The sequence below is a fragment of the Hippopotamus amphibius genome, chromosome 4, assembly GCF_030028045.1.
Source record: "Hippopotamus amphibius kiboko isolate mHipAmp2 chromosome 4, mHipAmp2.hap2, whole genome shotgun sequence".
Lineage (NCBI taxonomy): Eukaryota > Metazoa > Chordata > Mammalia > Artiodactyla > Hippopotamidae > Hippopotamus > Hippopotamus amphibius.
In genome coordinates, this window is record NC_080189.1 from 163,460,892 (window position 1) to 163,484,689 (window position 23,798).

Here is a 23,798-nt window from a genome sequence, read left to right on the forward strand (position 1 = left end):
TGAAAAACTTTGGAAAAGATAATTCTAAAGTCCCTTCTGAGTCTAAAATTAAAAACCTTCATGTCTCTAATTTTGAAAGAGGCTTTTGGATTGCCTTCACTTATGAATCCTTTTAAACTACATTTTCTGTTTGGATTGGGAATAGGTTTTTTTGGATGGGTTAGTTTCAATAGAAAAATTACTGCTTCCTGGTAAAATGCATAACACAGATGTTGAAACAACTGCGGTTTTAAAGACACCAGTCTTGCTAAAGTACTCCCAGTTTGTATTACCTAAGTACTATAATGGATAGCCATATAGTGTGTGTAAATAATGCTTCTGATAATGGCCCGCTTAACTCTGGGAAGAGCTGATCTCAGCATAAGATGGGAAAATTACTAGGAACTTTGTTTAAGTCTTATTTGCTTTGAAATTTGGATCAGGTTAATGGTCACTGTGGTTATTTCTCTACCGTATAGCTAAGGTCGTTCATCTTATCACTCTGAGAGTTTGGCTATCGATGGCTTTTTTTTTTTTTTCTGGACAGTGAGCATGTAGGTAAAAGAAATTCTTTCCGGCAAGAATTACTTGCATTTTATTTAGAAATCATTGGCTCAGCTGAGGATTTTGTGGCTCACTTATTTCAAGGCTGAGGACTTTGTCCTATTTATGTGCTGTCTGTTCAGTGTGAAGTGGCTGCCATTGATCCATCTGTAGCAGACATTTGCCTGCAGCTATTAATCTGGCCATGGAGATGTAGTTTGCTGAGCCTGCCGTACTCTCCCTCATTTCCTCAAGTGACAGTAATGGGCATTTATAAATGCATTGGCCAAAACAGCTATAGGTGAGATTCCCAGTTTTAAACTAATTGATCCATGTGGCAACAGAGCCTGGAACACCAAATATCCAGGTGTGAATAATTCTTTTTTTAAATAATTTTTAAAATTAATTAATTAATTAATTAATTAATTTGCTGTGTTGGGTCTCCGTTGCTGTCCACGGCCATTGTCTAGTTGTGGTGAGCGGGGGCTACTCTTTGTTGTGGTGCGCGGGCTCCTCATTGCCGTGGCTTCTCTTGTTTCGGAGCACAGGCTCTAGGCGCGTGGGCTTCAGTAGTTGAGGCACATGGGCTCAATAGTTGTAGCTCACAGGCTCTAAAGCACAGGCTCAATAGTTGTGGCACATGGGCTTAGTTGTTCCGTGGCATGTGGGATCTTCCTGGAGCAGGGATCAAACCCGTGTCCCCTGCATTGGCAGGCAGATTCTTAGCCACTGTGCCACCTAGAAAGTCCCAGGTGTGGATAATTCTAATGTATGTCAACACTATGGAGTAGGAAGAGCTCTGAGGTAAATGTCGGGAGACCTAGCTCAGGGTGCTGAGGAGGAAACCATGATAGATTATAAAGCGCTGACGTTAGTGCTTGATACTTAAGTTATATAAACTCGTTAAGCCTCATATCCTAATAAGTAAAATGGGAACAATAATATTACCTATTTGGGAGGGCATTAAGACAATGTATAGAAAAGGCTTATGCTAGAGCTTGGGTCTGACATGAATAAATATTAGTTATCATAAACATTAATAATAAACATTAGTTATCATCATAAATACATCTTGTCGGTGTCACCATAGGTCTGGGAACTTTGAACAAATTAATTAATCTTTTTGACCTTCTAGTCTTTACCTGTAAGATACCTACGTGGTAGGTTTGTTCTGACTAAAAGTTGACATCGTGCAGTTAAAAGTGCTGTGCAAATTAATGACACTATACAACATTAAGGAATTAGTAGTCCATGAGAATACAAGCTCCGCAAAATCAGGGGCCGTATCTGTGCTGTTCATCATGATGTATTCAGTGCCTATAACAGTGCCTGCCTCAGATTGGAAATGACTCAGTAAATATTTGTTGAATGGGCACCAGGAATCACTTAGCTAATAACTTTTAGCAGAGTCCAGTACCACAAGCATCCACTCTGTTATAAGTGTGACAGCCTCAAGCCTCCCTAGGAAACTTTTATACTTTCAGTAGGAGGTTTCCGGCACCTCCATTGCAAAAGGGAACCATTGGCCTCTTCCTTTAGAGTCTTCCATAAAAAAAGTAATCCTGTTAAAGCCTGATTGTTAAATCTGCAGTGGAAGTGCTTGCTCTTTTTGTGTACATAAAGAGCTATGGATTTCCTTATGTTACCTGATAAAGCTATATGGGTCAGAAAGAAAACAAAAATATTTAGCTAACAGTATCTTTTTTTAAAAAAGTTGATTTACTTCCCCAAATCTTTGAAGCATATAATTTCAGAGCTGAAAGGGAACTTAAAATTCCTTTAGTCCGAAGGGAGGGAATACGGGGATATGTGTATAAAAACAGATGATTGAACCTGGTGTACCCCCCCCAAAAAAAAAAAATTCCTTTAGTCCATCCTACTGTAATTTTGTGGATGACAAAACATATGCTGAAAGGGCATAAGTGCTGTGTTTGTTGCTCTACTGATAGTTTCGTAGTGCTGTTGGAGATGGACCCAGACCTTCTGACTCCTAGTGCTATTTTCTCTCCCCTCCCATGAAGTTGCCTCTAAGAGGCAACCAAGTTGTCTTAGTCATCTTCACGGTCGAGTGGCATTTGTTATAGATCATCCACAGGCTGCTGAGGTCATTATCGATAATGCCGTGTAAGAGAGATTCTGGAGATAGCAGAGTGCACGCATTCTAAGCAAGGCTGTCTCTTAAAGCTGATGCAACCTCAGCTTTTGCAGTTGACAGTAAATTTCTCTGACTTTCAGGATTTTATAATGCTTTGTACCACTTATGGACTTGCCCTGTTGGCTGCTTTGTCTTGGCTGAAGTAAGATGGTGACACCAGTTGATTTAAAAAAGCTTTTACACCTTTTTTTTTTTTTTCTTTTTACTGTTGCCATGTTGACAGTTTATAACAGAGTGGATGCTTGTGAGGAAATCCACTTGGGACTAATTTTCAAACTGTTACTTAATAGTTTTCCCACTTCCTTTCTTCCTTTAAGAGTAGTTTAGTAATTTTACGCTTTTTTTTTTAACTAAAAAGGAAAATTTATTTTTTCTCAAGTAAAATGTTTGTCTTTAAGCCAATATACTTTCTTTGTTTTCTTCTAAAAATGAAGTTTTTCCTTCAGTGTTAGCCATGTGTCTAATGGGTTAAGCTTAGTACCCTTCCATGAGGCAACTTTGGGGGATGTTGATCAGCACATGAAATCAGCTCTTAAATTGTCATAAAATTGCCTTCCTTCAGACTGTTTTGATCACAAGGGCTCTCTCGTGTCAAAGTCATTTGGAGAACTAGATAGATAAAATGCATGAGCTCTAAGCTTTTTTTTTCCAGGATAGAATAAATAAATGTGTTTTCTACTATGTGCTCAGCTTTGATAGTGATTTGTTAAAAGGCAAAAAGAAAGGCAATGATATTAAATATTTACAAGAGTGATTTAGGTGTATTATCTTGTGCTCTGCATCTTTGTTTAATAGTGAAATCAGCTACAGTTGAAATAAATGCCATTAAACCAGTGGTAGTGTGAAGGTCACTGCTTAGGCAAGGTTAAAGCAATTTATGGAGAATAATGATTTTTGTCAACTTTCCAGATCCCTTCCTGTTTTGGTCGGCTTCCCTCCAAAAATAATAGGAAAAAAAATACATTTGAGAATTCACAGACTCACTTTCTCTTTTGCATCCTTTACGCCCTTTCTGGCCAACCTACTAGCTGGAAGTCTTTTGTGCATTTTTTGTTTCATCCATTTAGTGGACAGAAACAGGCCTATCCTCCCTAGAGATGAGCGGTTGCATTTCCATTTACTGGCTCTTCTGTCAACCCTTGCTTGGCAGTTTGTTTTAGAGGTGAGGATCAGTGCCTCTTCTTTCTTGATAATGGTTTATATTTTCTGAAATGATCCTTACATTTCTCTACCAATTGCTTTTCGACCTAAAGCAAAGATTTTCTTTTCTACTTTCTCATTTCACTTTAAATAAATCTCAGTGAATATGTGGCATTATCCTCATTTACACTGACAAGGAAACAGAAATCCACAGTTACAAAACTAAATACAGAACTACAGCTGACCCTTGAACAACATGGGTTTGAACTGTGGGATCCACTTATACATGGATTTTTTCAATGGTAAGTAACTACAGTACTACAAGATCCATGGTTGGTTGAATCCATGGATGGGAAACAAAGGCTATGGAAGAGCCATGTATATGGAGAGCCAACTATAAGTTGTACACAGATTTTTGATTCTGTAAATTGTTGTACCCTTAACCCCTGCATTATTCAAGGGTCAACTGTAGTAGCAGAACCAAGATAAACTTAGTTTTGCCTGACCCCAAAGCCTAAGCTGATTCTACATTCCATACCATCACTTCAATTAATTTTATGGAACCTCAGTTTTCTCTTCTGTAAAATGGGGATAATAATACATTATAGTATATTTTTAATAATGCATATAAATAATATGATATATAGTATACTATAAATATTACATTATTTTACTTTTGGTAAAACTGAGAAGTAAATGAACTAACATATGTTAAGTGCATAACAAGAGGTCTGCTTCTTGCTACAATTTTAATAAATAATATGTTCCCTCCACTCTTGATGGTAATCGAAAGTAAAATTGAATTTAATAAGCATTGAGTATAAGGGATACAGGGATAAAAATCAGTTGTTGTTTTTAAGCAGCTCACAATGTAGTGTGAGGAAAACATCTGTATAATGAATTCCAAAAGCAATTCATATTTTTTTCTCTTGTCTTGGGCTTTGTCTATACCAAAGGCTACTTAAAATGTGAGAGCCTTTTTCTAGGGGCAAGGAGTTTCATGTGGGGTTGGGATATTATACTGACATGGCTATGGCAGCTCCTTGTGGCTTGCTTCCCCACTATTCTGTGTTTACTTAATGCTAAAGACTAGAAAGTGGGTTGGGAACAGGACAAAACAGAGAGGTACAGGGAAGTAATGCTGTGTATTAGGGTAGGCTAACTGCTATAACAAATAATTCCCCAATCCCAGTGGCTTAATACTAACAAAAGTTTCTCACTCACATCACAGTTCAGTGCAAACTAGTGGGTGGTGCAGGAGAGATCTCTGCTCCACACAGTCATTCAGGTACCCAGGCACCTTCCCTCCTGTGACTTTATCATTTTCTAGAACCTCATCCTTCATTGCATTCAACTGGCAGATGGAGAGAGATGGAGAGATGGAGTGATGGAAAGAGGAGAGAGACAGAGACAGAGAGACAGAGACAGAGAGAGAGGGACACAGAGAGAGAGGGGAGCTTGAAGGATTTTTTTAAAGGGTCAAGCCTGGAAGTGTGCCACTTACTATTGGCCAGAACTCAATCACACCATCCCATCTAATTGCAAAAGAGGTTGGGAAATGTAATTTAGCTGTGTGCCCAGGAGGAAAGGGAGAGGAGTTTGGTAGATACAATGGTAGTCACTGCTCTAGTGGGTGAGTTGTGTTCTATTCTTACATCATCTGTGTCATGCTTGTTAGCCTTCTTCAGTTTACCTTTGTTCAAACAAACAAACAAACAAACAAACAAAATTCTTCCATGGTTTCTATGAGTCAGAGGGTCCCTGTTCATTCCCTTTTCTATAATATACATATGCATGATTTTCATTTTAAGTAAAACCCTACAAAGTTACAGCAATGCTTCTCAAATTCATAAGAATCATTCAGGAAACTTGGGAAGCTAAAGACTTTTAGTTTTACTCTTAGGACCACAGAATCTTCAGGTCTAAGTTATTCTTATGTTCAGGCAAGTTTGAGATACACAGTGTTATAGTAAATTCCAAGGAATATAGCAAATCAAAAATGAAGTATATGAGACTTTACTAAAAGTATTTTGTTGTACTTTATGTAGTTTAAAACAAGTTTCACATTTATCTTAGCTTATAAGCTTATTTGTTACACATGAATTTTTATTGTAATTTTTGTTTTAAGAGGTTTAATCTCGATCTTGCATCCATAAACCAAAAGCTAGAAATGTTGTTGGAATCTTAGCCTGAGTTGATATTGGGGCCAAATACCTAATTCACAGGATTTTATTTTATTCTGATCACTGGATAGGAACATCTTAGCTTATTCCCCACCCTTCCATCACCTAACAAGGGACACCCTAGATTAAGAGAATTCTCTTGTTACATTAAGACAATAAATAGGAGTCTATATTTGATAGGCTTGCTTATTTTTTGTGTCTGACTTGTGCATAGTTAAGTGATGACAACCCATTTTAGTTTTTAGATTTGTATTATTTTACTCTATGTGTAGGAATCATAAAAACCATGATATTATGAAATGCACCCCTTTCCTGTAAGGCTGTGCTTTTGTTCCTTGTAGAGAGTGGTCTGCTGCATTGTACTTCTAGAATGAATGTCAGAGCGTGGATAATTCTGGGCTTGTGATTTTTTTCTTTCTTCTATTTTATCTGCCTCTTTTTGTGTCTTTGTGTGCAAGTCTATGATTACTATTCAGTTTTTTTCCTAAATGCCAGCAATTATCTCACAGGTGGAGGGATTAGGAAAGAGCTGAGAGAATTGCACTAGGATTAGAATAAATTCCCCCTCCCAACTCCCCACCCACTTTAAATATAGTGAAGGAGGGAGTGGAGACTTGGAGGGCATAGGCAGAATTGGGGGGAGGGGTGGACAATTTGCTTCTGATGTTTAAATCCCTAGATAAAGAGAAGAAGAAACACCTGATGAAAGGAAGCAGAATTGAAAACCTAAGCTGGTCTGGGGTCCTTGTTTCATGGAGCTGGGAATGCAGGAAGGCAGGGCAGCTATTTTTCTGTTCCTCTGGAAGTTGTTTAACCAATGTCTTCATCTGAGAGATTTTCCTTTTTCCTTCCTTCCTTTCCCTCTCTTTCTTTCTTTCTTTCTTTCTTTCTTTTTCTTTCTTTCTTTCTTTCTTTCTTTCTTTCTTTCTTTCTTTCTTTCTTTCTTTCTTTCTTTCTTTCTTTCTTTCTTTCTTCCTTCCTTCCTTTCTTCCTTCCTTCCTTCTTTCATCTGCTTGACAATTTGTTTGCGGGGAGAAGGGAGCCAGGAGGGTCTAATATATGCCCAAACCAAGAGAATTTTGGTGAGATTATCTTTCTTCCCAGTTGGGAATGATTCATTTACCTGATATGTCAGTTAGGTTGCTTTCAGCTGCAAATAACAGAACTTTTAGCTCAACTGACTTAAACAACAAAGAGAATTTATGGGTTCAGTTCTTGAAATGTCTAGCAACTCAAACAATATGACCAAGAACTAGCGTCTCACTTCATCCATTTTTTGGCTTTGCTTTCTTGGTGTTGGCTTCATTCTTGGCAGGCTACCTCCTTTGGGATCCTGACATGGCTGATGGCCATTCCCAGGGTGATCTGCTTTTTGGTTCATGTAAATAAAGAAGAGTAACACTCTTCCCCAGCAATTCAACAAAAATCCTGGAGCAAATGCAGCAATTAATTCACATGTTTATTTCTGAACTAATCACTGTAATCAGAGGGATCATAGGGATGGGTTTTGCTGGTATCTTAGGCCTGACTCACATGCTCAATTCCAGAACTAAGGGGAAGGGTTGGCTTTTCCTGCAGCACATGGGATTCAGGGGAAGTCTGGATATTCCACCCCAAATTTGGGGACTAGGGGAGTGGAAGCAGAAGTCAACTGCACCTGAATAAAAGAATTTTAAAATCCAAAGCCAAACCCAATTAAGTCCTTAATCAAAAATCAGGAAATTGGGTGTGTATCATTCACCCTCACCATCTGACTATCAGGAGGTCCTATTTCATGAGGAGGGGATGTCAGTGTGGGGTTTGTGCACCAGCAGAGGCTCCATTTGGAAGCAGAGAGCTGGGAGGGAAGGCCATTGGCATCCTGACATCTATGTAATCAAGGTGTCAGCATTTTGGCGTCTTAGTTCATTGATGTGAAAAGAGGCAGGGAAAATGTCCACATGAATGGAGTGAATGCCAGGCCCAACTTGCTTCAGGTGAAACTGCTCTGGTGGAATCTTTTCCTCCTGCCCTGATCTCAGGCCTATGCTTAGGTCACCTGACATGGATTGCTATTGATGGATAGCTGAGTGAGACAGCCCTCTAGTCTCAAGTGTGTTTTTAACAGAGTGGCTCTTAGTAAATCTCTCTTTCTCAAATGCCTCGCCTCATCCACAGAGTCTTTCTTTTTAGCTGCTGCTTAATCAGCTGCTGTCCGTTAGCACACTGACCTAATTCTAAGCCACATATTTAGTCTAGGCTTTTGAGACAGTACCTCTCCAGTGTGACTGCTGATGTTAGCTCCACCTTGAGCTGTGGCCACTATTCTCATCACCTGCTTTACATCCCAGTATAGCAGGACCTTTGGCCAAAGGGGCAGCCAGTGAGGCAAGCAAAATAGAACAAGTCTCAAGTGCAGAACGAGCCTTAAGGTGCAATAGCTGGACAAATGTGGGTATTATGGTCTCCAAGCCAAGCACTCTGATGGCAAAGCCCCCTCTTCAATGGGCTGCTGCCCCTAGCAACAGGGGGCATTTGACCTTCCTCAAGTTGCTTTCTAGGCCAGTGCTTCTCACAATTTTAATGTGTATATGCCTTATCTGGATATCTTGTTAAAATGTAGGTTCTAATTGGGGAGGATCGGTGGTCGGAATAGAACCCGAGATGCTGCATTTCTAACAAGCTACCAGGGGATGCCCACGATGCTGCTGAGGTGTGGACCATAGTTTGAAGGAGCAAGTCTTTAAGGTCATCATCTTGAATGATCTTGCAAGTGAGACCATCTGGTTCTTTAATAAGTCCAGATGCAAAGGAGGAGAGCAGCATTCCTTTGGAAGTAGAGGGGAGACCTGGGACTCAAATTCTTAGAAATTATTTGTTACCTTCAGGCAACTGAGCAGGCGACTGATAAAATTCAAGCCTTCTCATCCTCCTTGGATGATAGAGGTGGGGTTATAATCTTGGCTTCTTCTCCCTCTGATAATCATACCCTCTGATGGGGTATGATGACATTGGCTTATCTCCCAGGAGCCGGGGGAACATTCAGTCCTGGCATTTGTGATCGTTATACAAGTGCTGTTTCCTCAGTCCCACAAGTAGAGACACATGGGGGACAGCATATAATACAATCTTCACCGTATTCTACTTCATGCTCCTAAAAAATCCTGTGTCTGTAACAAGTCACCTCCCAGGCAATTTCTGCAAGTCTGCACAACCCACAAACTCCCATGCTACGCTGATTGTAATTATCAACAGGTGAGAACATCAAATGTGTTCCAGTCCCAAGTCCCACCCCCTTGCCCACACTCCCTAGAGTTCCCCTTACATGCACATGGTTGCTGTGGGTCAGCGGTGAGGGCAATACACATTCTCAGCCCCATAGAGCTGAGGCTGCAGCCCTGCACACGGGCTGTCCTCTGGATATGACCTCAATCAAGTTTGTTCCACACGTGCAGTGTTCTCTTCCCTGTGTTCTGTTCAGCTTCATTGGTCTCACTCTCCCTATTTCCTGTCTGTATAATCTCCCAGTAAGAATCAGATCTAAACAAAAACGTAAAAGAGAAAATGTGTAAGAAATATCATCTGACAATATAACAAAGCAGGATATTTAACTGTCTGGTTGACTCCATTGTTTTATCTGGACTAGAGGGAGGAGAAAAAAAAAAACACCTTGGGATGGCTGCTGGAGGAACAAAAGTGAATTAGGAGGCTCTCATTTCACAATTGGTTGCCTGCGCCTGTGTTGGCTAATGGATTTATGACGAAGCTTGGCTCTGAGTTGCAGCTGGCAGTGGCCGGGGTTCAGGTGTTTACCTGGTGTCTTCAGGGATGCTGCACAAGCAGCTGTAAGTAGAGTTAGTTATTCCATCCGCTCTGAGAAAGGTTAAAGTGTGGGTCTTCAGGCTTCCCCGGGGACTCATCCAGTAGCAGGAGAGTCAGGGAAAACACACAGCGCTTGGGAGGGGGAGCCCTCGTCGGGATTTTGGCTGTTATTATAGTTACAAATGGAAGCGTTTGAAACTTAAATCTGAATTTAGGCAGCATGAGGAGAAACATGGATGGAAATGAATTATTTATTCCATCACTGGGGTCCCAGAAGCGTGGAGTGGGCGTTAATCTCCTTCGCACAGAGGCCTCTGAGCAGGCTCGAGGTTGTGTGTGTGAGATCTGACCTTATCTGCTCCTGGCCAGACACCTCAGCTTCGATTAATTTGCCTTGAGAATAATGCAAATAAGACCCTTTACCTTGCTGCTCATAAGATGTGAATATTTACCTAGCATGTGGTCAGGGGAGCCAAAAGTGCTTGTGTTGGTGATTTCTTTTAATCCCATAATTTTGCAGTAGATCTGCAGGGAGAGGGAGAAGCAGGCAGGAGCCAGCTCACACTGTCAATCTACTGGGTGTCAGGACATGGTGTGGATTTCCCTGCAACATGCGCCAGCTGCATCTGCACAGTAATCCAGGGAGGGAGAGTCTGCTGTTCCCATTTCACTGATTGGAGTTTGAAGAGATTCAGCATCTCACCTAAGGTCACCCAGCTCTGAATTATCCTGGCTGGGATTCAAGTCCAAGCTGCTGTCACACCCCCACCTTGCATTCTTTCCAGTGCCCCAAGGTATCAGATACAATGAAAACATTTAAAAACTTTCCCTAGGCTAGGAAGGGATAAGCTGATAGTTCAGCGAGTTACAACCACCAGTATAGACAGGACAAAACCCATTCCCCATAATTCACACTCCCCTGTCCTGTCTCTATTTCTGTCTGAGTTCATAAATATTTGTGTACATTCTATTTTCCTTTCTTTCTTTTCCTGTCTCCTGCTCTTTAGTGAGCACGAGTTTTATCAAAAGTTTCCCTCAAGGGTCTCTGTTAGATTTAGCTTATTCTTTTTGATAAAACCTTTCTGAGACAGTTGCCTAAAGCAAGGCCTGACAAATCTAGGTGCTTTATACATTTCTGTCTTTAGTCATCAAGGCGGGGTACCTGGTTCCACGGTAGAGAGAGGGGAGGAGGGGCCAGACATACTTCTTTTTTTTTTTTTTTTAATTTTATTTATTTATTTATTATTTTTTTGGGGGTACACCAAGTTCAATCATCTGTTTTTATACACATATCCCTGTATTCCCTCCCTCCCTCGACTCCCCCCCTACCCTCCCTCGAGTCCCCCCCCACCCTCCCCGTCCCAGTCCTCTAAGGCATCTTCCATCCTCAAGTTGAACTCCCTTTGTTATACAACAACTTCCCACTGGCTATCTATTTTACAGTTGGTAGTATATATATGTCTATGCTACTCTCTCACTTCGTCTCAGCTTCCCCTTCACCCCCCCCGCCCCCTCCCAAACCTCAAGTTCTCCAGTCCATTCTCTGCATCTGCATCCTTGTTCTTGTCTTGTCACTGAGTTCATCAGTACCATTTTTAGATTCTGTATATGTGAGTTAGCATACAATATTTGTCCTTCTCTTTCTGACTCACTTCACTCTGTATGACAGATTGTAGTTCTATCCACCTCATTACATATAGCTCCATCTCATCCCTTTTTATAGCTGAGTAATATTCCATTGTATATATATGCCACATCTTCTGTATCCATTCATTTGTTGATGGGCATTTAGGTTGCTTCCATGTCCTGGCTATTGTAAAGAGTGCTGCAATAAACATTATGGTACATGTTTCTTTTGGGATTATGGTTTTCTTTGGGTATATGCCCAGGAGTGGGATTACTGGATCATATGGTAGTTCTATTTGTAGTTTTTTAAGGAACCTCCAAATTGTTTTCCATAGTGGCTGTACCAACTTACATTGCCACCAACAGTGCAGGAGAGTTCCCTTTTCTCCACACCCTCTCCAACATTTGTTGTTTCCAGACTTTGTGATGATGGCCATTCTGATTGGTGTGAGGTGATACCTCATTGTGGCTTTGACTTGCATTTCTCTGATGATGAGTGATGTTGAGCACCTTTTCATGTGTTTGTTGGCCATCTGTATGTCTTCTTTGGAGAAATGTCTATTTAGGTCTTCTGCCCATTTGTGGATTGGGTTATTTGCTTTTTGGTATTAAGCTGCATGAGCTGCTTGTATATTTTGGAATATACAATCCTTTGTCCATTGTTTCATAGGCAACTATTTTTTCCCATTCTGAGGGTTGCCTTCTAGTCTTGTTTATGGTTTCTTTCGCTGTGCAAAAGCTTTTAAGTTTTATGAGGTCCTATTAGACATACTTCTTCCCTTCATAGTTTTGAAGTTTCAGTGTAGACAGAGGTGTGCATCTGACAGTGCTTTGTGCCTTCATGGTTTCCATGGATTTCAAAGCATCACTTGTTCTTCTTCTTTTTTTTTTTTTTTTTAATTTTATTTATTATTTTTTTGGGGGTACACCAAGTTGAATCATCTGTTTTTATACACATATCCCCGTATTCCCTCAGTCCTCTTCTAAATCCATTTGTTGAGTGTCCGTCCTGTGCTGGGTGTCAGAGATTTGGAGAACATATTATTGGACAACAAAAAGTTGCCCACCTCAAGGGTCCCTGAGCACCGGTGAGGGAGGGCTCTGAAGGCACATCAGGTGGGGAGTTAGGTACATGCTTTCTGCTTTTGACTGTTCACCTTCTTCATTGAGCTTAAGATCAAACTTCTGTTTCTTCCACACTTCTCTTTCCTTTATACCACCCTACATCAATCCATAGAGCAGTCTTGCTGTTCTTTAACTGGCTCCTGAATTTCACTTCAATACAAATGGAAGAACTTTATTGAGCCTCTATGGGTTATTAGGGGCTGGGTGTACAGCATGAAGAAGATAGGCCTGGCCCTTGCTTCTGAATGCTTCCAGTTTGGGGTGGGGGCGGGGAGACAGCTGTCAAATGTGTAATTGCACAAACCGTGGCTGTCAGGAGAAAACATTACAGATTGCACGAGGGAGGTGGCGTGGGGGTTGCCCTCCCCGACATCTGCAGAGGAGTGATGTTGCCCCTGGATTTTAGGTCTGTTTGAACACGCATCTCTCGCACCTGCCCTGTCGCCTGGCTGCTGTGTACAAGTGCACTCTGGAGCCATGAGTTCCAACAGTGGTACTGTGTTATGCTGTGCAGCCTTATTAAACTTTTCTTTGTTCTCTGATTGTTTCTGTCATGTTGCCTACCTTGGTATGCTATCTTTTGTAAGACTGCAGACAAATAAATCTTCCCTGAACTCTGTATTCCGTATGTCACTGTCCCAGGGAAACATTTTTGATGCCCACACACCATTAGAGGATGATGTCCAAGCTCCTTAGCCTGGCATTCAGTACGTCACAGTCTGGCCTAACCTCAGCTCCCTTCCCATTTATAAAACCCTTTGCCAGAAACAGGCCCTGCTAACTCGCAACCCATCCATATCCCAGGTGCAGTCTTTTCTCTGGGGCTCTGCTCATTTTGTTCCCCTTAGCTTTGTTTTTTGTTTTTTAAAGATTTATTTATTTATTTGTTTTTATTTTTGGCTGCGTTGGGTCTTCATTGCTCTGTGTGGGCTTTCTCTAGTTGTGGCCATCAGGGACTACTCTTCTTCATTGCAGTGCGTGGGCTTCTCGTTGTGGTAGCTTCTCTTGTTGGGAGCACAGGCTCTAGGCGCACAGGCTTCAGTAGTTGCAGCAAGTGGACTCAGTAGTTGTGGCTTGTGGGCTCTAGAGTGCAGGCTGAGTGGGTGTGGCATGCGGGCCTAGTTGCTCCGCAGCATGTGGAAACTTCCCCGCCCAGAGATCGAACTTGTATCCCCTGCACTGGCAGGCGGATTCTTAACCACTGTGCAACCAGAAAAGTCCCTTCCCTTAGCTTCGATAACTTCTCCCCAGTTCTAGCCATCTGTTGAAGTTTAATTCGTTTCACTCTTTCTGGCACACTTTCCCTGACCCTCTCAGCTCTTCAGAATGCCATAGTGCTTTCTAGAAACACTAACCATCACTTATTCTATCTCGTCCCTGTCTATAGTTTATATCTCTCTCCTCATGTCTCCCCAACCAGTCTGTAAACTTTTAGAGGCTAGGCACCTCATTTTCTACTCCTTGTGACAGATAGATGCTTGATGGTTATAGGCTGGTAGGTTGGCAGAGTGTAATTAACTAGTGTTGCACAGAGTTTCTTTCAGATGCAGGCATAAATACATAACGAGAGGATGGGGGATAGATAGAAAAAAAATAAACGTCAATTTTCAATTTTAATATCTTCCCAAGCTCAACCTGCACACATAGTAAATGTAGTACTTTAATTTTTATAGAGGATGAGGTAGGGTGGCTTTGGGGATAACAGAAACTGAGGGTAGGGGTTAAAGAGGGGAGTAACACTGAAGAAGGTGAGTTGAAAAGGAAGGAAGGGATCCCAAATCAAAGAGCCCTGAGTGTGGACTGAGGAGCACTGTATTAAAGTCCTGACTGCATTTCTCACTGTGTAGCCTGGATAAGTCACACCTGAAGCCCTGTCTGTAGAGGGCAATTAGGACCCTGCCTTGCCTGCTCCTGGTCTGTTGGGAGATCAAATGAAAGCAGGTTGTAAACTGTAAGGTGCACTGTGAATGGAAAGGAGTGTTGTTACTATAAATGGCATCGTCATCATTTATTGCCTGAATCCTCCCAAAGCCACACTGTGGCAGGGGATGGATCGATGGAGAGGTCTTTGTGACAGGAGGGGAGAGACCAGACTGGAAGGAGCCTGTGGTCAGATCCTGCAGGCCCCTGCAGTTGTGCCACATCTGTGCAGATGTTCTCGTGGCAGGGAAGTGTTCCCCCAGGCCTATGAAGGTGAAGAGGCTAAGGTGTGTGGGCCCTGACCTTGCCTATGACAGGCGCAGGTGGGAGGCCAGCCCTATCTGAAGGGCGTCAGTTACCGTGGTTACTGTGGAGCGTCCTGGGGTGTCAGTATGAGCAACAGAACTAGCTGAAGACCTGGGCTGTGCTCCCTGCTCTGCACTTGTCAGCCATGACTATTACCTCCTAGAAATGTAGTGTTAGCTTATCGAATGCCAGAGACGGAGTGCTTTATGGCTGTGATCTTACTTCATTCCTGATGTAAGTGAGGGAACAGTTTCAGTGATGTTAGCAGCTCAGCTCAAGGGAACCAACTAGTGAAAAACAGGAGCTGGGATTGGAACCCAGGCCTCTGCCAATGCTGAGCTCTCAGCCACCATGCTCTGCTGCCTTCAGCCTCTCAGAACCTCAGTCTCTTCATCTGTACTTTGGGGATAATGATGTCTGCCTTGCTCACTACATGGCATATGAGGATGTGGTGAGAGATTGGATATGGAAGGACTGTGTGCACTGCACTGTATACAATATACAGAGGATATACAAATATTCACCGAGCATCTATGACATGCCCGGCATTGCTTTGGGTCTGGGATACAGGAGGGATACGACAGCCAGAGCATCCGCTCAGACTGAGGGACATTCTAGTCACAATCTGTTAATAGAGAGACTTGCCAGAAAGTGGGAAGGGAAGGAAAAAATGTAGCCATTTAAGAACAATTGTGTTTTCAGAGAGGAAAAAGACATGTTAATGGGCAGCCATTGCCCTTTAAATCCACCTTCATTCCCGAGTATAAATAACACCACCAAATGAAGAGATTAAGCAATGTAGGAAATTTACAAAGACAGTTAAACAGAGAATAGCAAAGAGAGTGCACTTAGAAAAGAACAAATCATGTCAGGACATTTTGATCAGTATAAAAAAGCAAATCACAGTTCTAGAAGGTGAGAAGTGTGCAGTGGATGTAATATATCTAGATTTTAGTAAAATCACTTGAAGGAGAAATGGCCTGAAATCTTGCCTGAGAAATTAATTCAAATTTGCCATGGTAGAAACGGTGCCACTCATAATGAGAACTGGCTGGGAGATGGGAGTGAAGAGGGTGCGGTGACAAATGACCATAGCCCTCCGGGTATGATGGGGTCAGGTGAGAAGACCCAATTTAGCTATCATCACTTAATGATCTGGAAGAACGCTAAGCTCCTGGTAATGACGTTCATACATGATGCTAAATTGGGAGGTGTCATCGTGATGGCTCGTGGAAGGAAGCACAGAATAAGGGGATGGCAGTCAAGGTCAGGAGGTCACGGCGATGCAGGCGGGAAAAACAGGGGAGGATGCAGGCAAGGACAGTGGAGGGAATTTCCTTCAGGACAATCCACAAACGTTTCAAAAACATATATCTAGTAACATCAGGACAGGAATGAGCGCTAGAGATCTTCAGCTGTCCAAGGACTTATCCTTTCATGATCTACGCTGAGCATGAGGAGCGACCAGGAGGTATGTTGGGGATCAGGAAGGCAGCTGAGCCATGGTGGGTATTTTAGCAGCCATGGTCCTGCCAGGTTGAGTCCCTTCCTCCCTCTGTAATGTGATGGTCATAGAGGCAGAACTACTGACTTTTAGAGTGTTACCTACTTGAGACCTAGGGTTCTCATGTCACGCTGCATATTTGTATCCTGGCTCTATCACTTAATCTGTAAAATGGGAGGATAACGGTACTGCTTTAGGGATTTTATGAGAACTAGATAAATGGAATAGTCTAGTACCATGCCTGGTATGTGGTAAGTGCCTGATAAATATTACCTGTTATTATCCCTACCACTTCCATCATCATCACCATCATTGCCCCGAGTGCACGGTCTACACCTGTGGTGGAATATACCAAATTAACAGATAATGGCCTTTCTGGTTAAAGTGGGGAAAGAGACATCCAGAGCACGTGATTTAAAAACTACTCACAGAGTGAAAAGAGCATGGGGTCAGGCATCCAGATTTTTTTCCAAGCTCTGCTATAGGTGACCTTGAATGAGTCACTTTACCTCTTTGCTCCTGTTTTCACATCTACAGACATCTGGGCATGAACCTGATCATCTCTGACGTCCCTTCTAGCTCAAAAAGTTCATGAGTCTATACAAAAATAAAAAATGGGCTTTGTATTGTTCAAGTTGTCAGCTTTGAAGCATATTTTCTAGCACATATTACTCTGCAGACCTATTCTCTTCCAACAATTGCCACCCATGGGTAAGCTGACTCATACACTTTTAGCATTGGAAGTCCTACATCCCAGAAACCCCTCCACCCCCTTAGTCCTGGGCAAACCAGTATGGTTGGTCAGCCTGCCTATGGGATAATTGCCAGACTGTAGTAGTATTGCATGACAGTCTAAATACACATCTGCAGGAACTGAGTAGTTCTGTTGAGCTCATGGGAAGCATCCTCAGGAAACCATTCAACATTTTTCATGGTGCGTTTTCTTTGCTTGGGCTGCTATCATAAAATGCTGTAGACTGGGTGGCTTAAACAATAGAAATTTGTTTCTCACATTCTGAAGGCTGGGAAGTCCAAGATCAAGGTGCAGGTCGATTCTGTTCCTGGTGAGGACTCTCTTCCTGGCTTGCAGATGGCTGCCTTCTTGCTGTGTCCTCACATGGTAGAGAGAGATCATTTTTGTCTCTTCATATAGTGGTTCTACCCTCATAAAGTAATAATCTCCCAAAGGTCCTACCTCCAAATGCCCTCGCACTGGGGTTATAGCTTCACTATATGAGTTTGACAAACATTCAGTCCATAGCAGAGGTGGGCTGACCAAAGTTGTGTTACCAGGAGGAGGGTTGCAGTGGAAGTGCCAGAGGGTTCTTGTGCCCACTCCTCCTATCTGCAATGACCCAGTTCCACTTAATGCTTTTACTCAGGGCTGCTTGGCTGCTTCCAGCCTTGACATCCGTGCTGCCAGGAGAGTAGTAAATCTTCAAACAGCACCACATCACAGGCTCAGTAAATATGAGGCTCCTCCATGGAGAAAGTGAATTGAAAGAGGGAGTTGGTCTTGTTTTCCAGAGCTCTGTCTAGAATAACACGTTCGCTTTTGGATTCTTCAGGGATCAGAAAGTGACATATTGAAGGGTGCTGGGAGGGAGTCAGCTAAATGATTGACAAGGTAGAGGAAGAAACTGATAAGAAGGAAAAAAAAAAAAGAACAAAAGACCATGCATCCAGGCAGGTGCACATGTGTGAATTCAGGGCAAGAGGTGGTAACTAGGACACGAAGGAGGAGAGAGTAGTCTGAGAGGCAAGGCATCCCCAGAGGGATGTGGATGGAGGCAAAACCACTCCAAAGTTACACTTTTACATCTTACATTTATTTAGCATCTACTTACTCTGCACCATGATCCGTTATAACTGTGGGAAGCGCACAAAGATGGTACCATCATTTTTTTTGTCTTAGTGGAGGAGACAGGCAGTATGTGTAGTTGTGAAAAGCAAGGGTTTACTTACTAGCTGTGTTGCCTTGAGTAAGTTACAAAACCTTTCCATGCCTCAGTTTCCTTATCTGTAGAATGAACACAATTATAGTAATTGCCTATTATTAGTTTAAATAACTAAAGTTTTACTTAGAAGAATGCCTGGCAGATGGTTCATGTTACTGTTATTATTATCAAATGAAATAATGCATTCCAAGTGCTCGGTACAAGACTTGACAGGTAGTAATCACTCAATACATGTTAGCTATTGTTATTGTTGTTGTTACTGTTATTATCTTTGATAGTAATACGTCAAAATGAGGCATAGCAGAACTATGTTTAAAGTACAAAGGTAATGCAGCCAAGGCAAAGCCAGGTAAGGGGGAAGAATTAAGAAGATCATTGAAACCTACTGTCAGCCTGAAGGTGATATGTGAATGGTGGGGAAAGGATCTGCAGAGGTTTGCCTACTGGGGAAAAAGGGAATTCTAGGCGAAGCAAAGAGTAAGAACAAGGGCTCGAGGTCTGAGGCTGTAGCTGGCAATTCGATCAGCCTAAAAAGTCTGGCTAGAGCTCCCCTTGGCTTCTTAGGAGACATGCATAGCAATTCCTGCTGCATTTGCTGATGAATGCAGTTGCTAACAGAAGATGCTGCGTATCCTGTTTGTTTTATTATTTATAGTTCGAATCCCAGGCTTGAACTCAACACACTGTTCTTCAACTACAAGGGATTTTTTTTTTTTTTTTGGATTGGTAGATTCATTGATTGATTCAATGATTTATTCATTCAACAAATATTTATGGAATGCTTTTTACATGCCTTCCACTCTTGTAGGTACTGGGCATACAGCAGTGAGCCAAGAAACTGCTGCTCTCGTGGAGCTTCCATTATAGTGGAGGAGGCAGGCAGCAAAAGGAAAAACATGTATCAGGTGGTGATAAGTGCTGTGAAGAAAAATAATAGAGCAGGATATAGTGATAGCAGTGAGAGGGAAAAGGTTGTACTGTTTTAAATAGAGTGGCTAGAGAAAGTGGAGACCTGGAGCGTGAATGATGTGGACAGGTCACATGGCTGTGTGAGGAAAGAGTGTTGAAGTTGAAGGAATGGGAGGTGCAAAGGCCCTGAGGCAGAAGCACTGTTATTATGTTTGAAGAGTATCAAGGATGCTAGTAAGGCTGGAGCTAAATGAGTGAGGGGAGGGCAGTAAGGGATGATACCAAAGAGGAAGCAAGGTGTATCAGTCAGGCTTCAACCAGAGAAGGAGGACCACTAGGAGATGGAGAATGTGTGTAGTTAAATATATCTCCATATATATGGGTTTGTTACAGAGATTTGGCATCATGCAACAGTGGGAGCTGGTCAACTGTGTGAGATATAGTCTCTGCATCTGATGTTGGAGCCTTTAGTCCACCAGACAAGTAGTCAGGAAGGGAATATGGTTGTAAAGTAGGGGTCTGGGGGAGATCAAGGGTGGGTTGGACCCCACAGCGTGGGCTTCATGAGGATGAACTGAAACCTGTGTCAGTTCTGGTCACCTCTGGTGTTAGTGGTGTGGATATCCTATAAAAGCTGGGGCCATTCTTTATAAAACTGAAAGCACATACTTGCCCAGGACCAGGAGCTGGGAGACACTGAAGGAGGATCCAGGGGAGGGCAGAGAAGTTGCAGATCCAGTGCTGCTTCATGTGAATGAGGCAGATCAGCAGATCAGTAACACTGGGTATGAGCTGCAAAATAGCTACCACTTCTCTCCCACATGCAGATCCCCCAAGAATCTCCCTTGGGGCCCACCCAATGTGGAAACACACAAGAAAGGGAATTCTGGGAAACACAGTTCAGCCTAGCCAAGCTGACACACTACAAAGCCACCACATGGGATGGGTGGGTGGCAGTTCCTAGGAAATCTAGAAAAAGATCCTCATGAGACTTCCTTGACTATTTGCCCAGTAGACAATAACTCTTCAGTTGAAGCTGTTTCTCAGGGTGAGGTCCATTTGGTTTTCCAGCACTTTACTCAAGTGCCCAGGTGATAACTAACAGGGAGGAGAGTTGATTCACGTTCCCTGGGGAGGAAGACTTCAGTTGCATCAATCGTCATTAACCACAGCATCATATTCAGCTATTTGATGCAACAGAATTTGATTGATGTAATTATTAGACAAAATAGAAATAAAAAATTAAACAAGAACTTGACTCTGGGGACTTTAAAAAAAGCACTAACGCAAACGTGGAGACAACTATCCAGCTCAAGTGGACCATTCATTTGTTTAGTCATTCTTTCCCCAAATATCTGTGCTCAGCACGGGCGCATTAAGGGCTATGTTTGGAGGTGGTGCATAAATTCTGTAGGCACTGACTGAACTTTCATTGTGCCAGACACCAGGAATACAGATATGGACCTTGATATCAGGAATTTTCCAGATATGTAATTTTATTCCAGGGTAAGTAGAAGTATGCCCAGGGATGAAGATGCCACCAGCAGGAAGTGTGTAAGTCTCTGGGCAAAGCAGCATAATGTCTTCCCTGCATATAAGATGATGTCCTCACTCTCAGACTGCTTATGGTCTAATTGAGGAGCCAACATGTACACAAGGCAAGGTACTATGTTATAAGTGCAAAGCTGGGCTATAGAGGAAGCACAGGGGGAGCTGGGGAGGGGGTGGGGAGAAGATTCCGCCTCATGACCCAGTCACAGCTTTGAAAACCAGAGATCTTTTTGTGATCATCCCCAAAGCTGCACAGCTTCCAGAGACTTTTCTTTTCACAGGAAATATCCCACTCAAAAATAGTATGTTTGGCGGAGGCCTATTCTCCTGCAATCTTTGCCTTTGTCTGCAGTGTGTTAAAATAAGAGAACTTCTGATTCAGAGTAGTTATAAAAATAATATAGTAATTACAAAGTTCACTTTCGTGACTCACTTTGCTCTAAATCATGGCACTCTACAGGGAACCCTTCTCGGAGTTAAAATCCCACTTGCTGCTTATATTTCTAAACTGCCAATGGATCCAAAATTTCAAGATTGAATCATTTGGCAACATAGAGTTGGGGGGAAGGGGTGGGTGCTGGGATGATGACAGTTTTCAATGTTTGTATATGTCTCTTTAAAAAAACAGGACAAATTGGCTGATTTATCATGATTACATCATGTGTAGTGCTTGATCACAGAGTACCTTGTTTTGGATTTGTATTTATTTTTCTCCCTCCCGCTCCTGTCTAATTGCCCTCTCCAGAATGGAGGCTTCCACTGCCTTTTGGCTTCATTAATGGCTTTCATTTTCATTAAGAGCTTTGCGCTAATGGACTGTTATAAAATGCACAGTTGTTCCTTGCAGTCACCGCCAAATGACTCTCATCCTACTGACAGTTTCGTGCATTAGGCCGAAAAGAAGCCTGTGGGAATGAGTGAGAAGTTTCCAAACAAAAGATCTACCTACTTCTGTCCTTGAGGTTCTTCAGGGAAGTTGAGAATGAAACCTGGACTTCCATGAGTGTTTTCTATCCACTCGCTTCGAAATGCCTCTTGGTTGGCAAAATGGAGAGAAGGAAGAAAATAGGCAAGCCCAATTTTCTCATAATATTTTGGAATTTGAGGACTGTTGGGAATATGACTTGCAGAGGCCTTGCAAGAAGGAACACTGGTAATGATAAGATTTCATCAACCTTGCTCCAAATATACACACATTGGCTATTATTGGTGTTAAGAGCACCTGTACAATTGGTGCTTGTTGAATTTTACTTGGTATGCCATCCCATATGCAATGGAAGGGCCAACACTGATGAATGGTTGCAGAATTTGATTTCTTGGTAAAGTAGGCTGGTCTCTGTACCTAGTGCCATAGGTAAATAGACAATATTTTAGAGCTTTAGGGTGGCTCAGAGATAATTAATTCAACCCCCTCTCCCATTTTCATGACGATGACAGAGATTAAGTGACTGGTAAGTGTAACCTCGATGTTAGCTGGGGCCCCTCTGACACTAGGAGGTTTGGTTAGCTTAGCAGGAGCTCACAAAACATGGCCTGGTGAGCATTACTCTAGATTCCTATCCCCATCCTCTTTCCTGTTCTCTCTCTTTCTGAACCCTTCTTCTCCAAAACACCAAGAAAATTCTTCCTCTTGTTTCACGTAGAATGAGCCCACTCAGTTTTAGGAGGCCCTGGTAAACTCTTCCTCCACTCCAACCTCTTTCCCAAATAAATTCAAAATTTTTTCAGGCAACTGATAATGAACAAAATTTTCTCCATCATATTACATTAATCTCAGAGCTGGTCTAAAACTTAGGTTTTTAATTTTTAAATCTCTGCTCTTTCCACAGCATAATTTATCTGCTTTAAAAAAGATATTCTCGATCCTTTTGTAGTTCATAAGCGTGATGATTGGGTGTTCACGCGGCTGTGTGACATGTGCCGCCATCTAAACCTTGTTACGATACCAGCACATCACCTGTCTGACGTGAACTTCGGGGATCATTTTAATCTGCTGGTGTGATAGTGGTTTTGTGGTTCTCCGATTTATCATCTCTGGGTGTTGTATGTCCTAAAAAAAAAAAAAAAAAAAAAAAAGATATTCTCTGTGAGAAAAGCCATCATCACATGATGATATCCTCGTGTATTGTTTAAATTTGTTACATCTGTTGCCCTTCACAAGAGGGAGCAAAGATCAGTCAACATTTTAATTGGCTGAAACCTAAAATACAGGCTTAAAGTCTTAACATTAACTAATTATTAAAATCTTTACAATTAGATATTTTTATTATGTACTTAATACAGATGTTAGTATTATCTAATTAATATCTTTCCAGATGGAATGATAATATATATGAATGTGCTAGCCATTCTTCCTTCTTCACTAATACCCATTTCCCCTTATTCAATAAAAGATCTTGGTGAATTTCCTAACATTTTTCAGTTTTATGTTCTCATATAGTTTAAACATCAGAGCATCTGTTTGCTTTTGTGTTTGAGCATGCAAATTCTAAAGGGTCAGAGCTCTGGCTCCTATATTTTATGCAAGGTATTTGGCTTGACATGAGCCTATAATGTCAAATAATAACCACAAGGATTTACAAAGCCCAGTTTGGGAAAGGTCACCAAAATGTATAAAGTTGACTTTGAGAGTAGATACTGTAGGCTTGAAATGAGGATGATTAAATCTTAAATCTTCACTAAAGTTTGGAAAAATCTGGCTGGATGTGTTTTTAAACACCCAGGGGTGATCAAGCTCCTTTTCCTATCATGACCTTAAACTTATTTCCCAGTTCAGCTACTGAGTACTACATTTAAAAGTACTGTTCTTTTTAAAAAGCAACAAAGGTTACACCTCGCCAGCATTTAAAACATGTATGATGGTATGGAAAAGAGATACATGAAATGAAAAGACATATTTAAAAAGCTTCCCAGGTCCCAAGATGCAAAGCATCTGGAGTAGAGAGAGCAGGCTGCCTGTGGTACCGCCAATCTCAGCTACAAAAAAGGCAGAGTATTTACAAAATCTTTGAAAAAGCTTTATTCCCAGAAAGGACCAGTTATAGTTGAATGCAATCCAGAAATTTGTGCTTGAAGGCTACTTCCTGGAACAGGTAGCA

At 41.9% G+C, this 23,798-nt stretch overlaps 1 protein-coding gene and 1 non-coding gene across 5 annotated transcripts in view; both read left to right on the forward strand.

Annotated features, from left to right (window-relative positions):
• NRXN3 (neurexin 3) overlaps nucleotides 1–23,798 on the forward strand; it is a 1,504,067-nt gene that overhangs the window by 63,132 nt on the left and 1,417,137 nt on the right. The gene's annotated exons all lie outside the window — the stretch shown is intronic.
• On the forward strand, nucleotides 22,563–22,667 carry LOC130852887 (small nucleolar RNA U13). The gene has a single exon (XR_009053588.1). It is a non-coding gene; the product is annotated as a small nucleolar RNA U13 (small nucleolar RNA).